This window comes from Propithecus coquereli, unplaced genomic scaffold (genome assembly GCF_000956105.1).
Source record: "Propithecus coquereli isolate 6110/MARCELLA unplaced genomic scaffold, Pcoq_1.0 Scaffold314, whole genome shotgun sequence".
Taxonomy (NCBI): domain Eukaryota; kingdom Metazoa; phylum Chordata; class Mammalia; order Primates; family Indriidae; genus Propithecus; species Propithecus coquereli.
This window is the reverse complement of record NW_012148775.1, coordinates 2,734,547-2,736,587: the sequence shown is the minus strand read 5'-3', so window position 1 is coordinate 2,736,587 and position 2,041 is coordinate 2,734,547. Positions and strand designations below refer to the sequence as shown.

Here is a 2,041-nt window from a genome sequence, read left to right as displayed (position 1 = left end):
AAATAGGAATATAGTATGGGACTTATAACATAAAAGTAAAATGTATGGCAACAATAGCACAAAGGGTGAGAGGGAAAATAAATGTAAACTATTTTAAGGTTTTTGTATTATACACGAATGGTATAATATATCTGCAAGGTAGACTGTGTTACAGATGTATACTATAAACCCTACAGCAGCCACTACAATAAAAGAACAAAGAGTTATAGCTAATAAGACAACAAAAGAGATAAAATTGACTCATAAAAAATACTGTATTAATCCAAAAGAAGGCAAGGGGAACAGGAACAAAAAAGGACAAGTAGAGAACAAATAGCAAGGTGATACCCTCAAACCTAATCATATCAATAATCACATTAAATACAATTAAAAGACAGCAATTGTCAGATTGAATAAAAAAGCAAGACCTAATTATATGCTGCTTACAAGAAGTACACTGTAAAGATAAAGCTAAAAATGGTTAAACTAAAAGTTTAGGAAAAGACTTATGTTGCTTATACTCATCAACAGAAAGGTGGAGTGGCTTAATATAAAACAATGTAGATTTTAGAGCAGAAAATATTATTACAAAGTTTTTCATAATGTTAAAGGAGTCAATTAAGCAAGAAGACATAACAGTCCTAAATTTTTATGCATCTAATCAAAGATCTTCAAAATACATGAAGCAAAAACTGACAGAACTTCAAAGAGAAATAAATCCACAAATATAACTAAAGATTTTAGTAACCCTTTCTGAATAATTGATAGACCAAGCAGGCAGAAAACCAGCAAGAATATAGTAGATTTGAACAATATTCTGAATCAGTTTGACCTAATTGACATTTATAGAACACTGCATCCAACAGCAGAACACGCATTTTTATCAAATGTATGTGGCGTATTTACTCACATAGACCATATTTGGGGACATAAAACAAGACACAATAGATTTAAAAGGATTCAAGGCATGTAAAGTATGATCTGTGATCTCTATTAGCTCAGGCTGCCATAACAAAATATACTGGGTGGCTTAAACAACAGAAATTTATTTTCTCCAAGTTTTAGAGGCAGGAAGTCTGAGGTCAGGGTGTCAGCATGGTTGGATTCTGTTTTCCAAAGTGGCTGCACCAATTTACATGCCCAGGAGTAGTGTATGAAGGTTCCAGTTTTACATCCTTGCCAACACTTGGTTATTATTTGACTTTCTGATTGTAGCCGTCCTATTGGGTATGAAGTGGTCTCTCATCGTGGTTTTGATTTGTATTTCCCTGATAGCTAATGACGTTGAACATCTTTTCTTGTGCTCATTGACCATTTGTATATCTTCTTTGAAGAGATGTCTATTCAGATCCTTCGTCCATTTTTAAATCGGATTATTTGTCTTTTTTATTACTGAATTGTAAGAGTTCCTTATATGTTCTAGGTACAGGACTCTTACTGGATATATGATTTGCAAATATTTTCTCCTATTCTGTCGGTTGTCTTTTCACTTTTTTGATAGTGTTCTTTGAAGCACAGGAATTTTTAACTTTGATAAAGTTTATCAATTTTTTTGCTTGTGTTTTTGGCACTGTAACTAAGAATCCACTCCAAATCCAAGGTCACAAAAATTTGCCATGTTTTCATCTAAGAGTTTTATAGTTTTAGCTCTCAGATTACTTCAATTAAAATTAAATAAAATTTCAAATGTAGTTGCTCTGTCACAGTGGCCACATTTCAGTGATCATTTGGCTAACGAATACCACATTTGTCAGTGCAGGTATAGAACATCATAGCAAAAAGCTCTTGTGCACACACAAACCCATTCTTTACAGGACTACGCCAGTAGAAAATGAGCTAAGGATTTGAACAGGTAGTTCACAAAAAAAAGAAATGGGCAAGCTCATGTATACAAAATTGTTCAATATTTAAAGAATCTTAAATTAAAGTGAGATACTATGTTTAGTAGCCCAAACTGACAGTTACTACCTCCTTCAGGTCTTGACTCAGAAGTCACTGTTAGGCTGGGGGCAGTGGCTCATGCCTGTAATCCTAGCACTGTGGAAGGCTGAGGTGGGAGGAT

The 2,041-nt window shown here is 33.9% G+C and overlaps 1 protein-coding gene across 1 annotated transcript in view; it reads left to right on the top strand.

Annotated features, from left to right (window-relative positions):
* SPPL3 (signal peptide peptidase like 3) overlaps positions 1-2,041 on the top strand; it is a 138,582-nt gene that overhangs the window by 111,579 nt on the left and 24,962 nt on the right. The gene's annotated exons all lie outside the window — the stretch shown is intronic.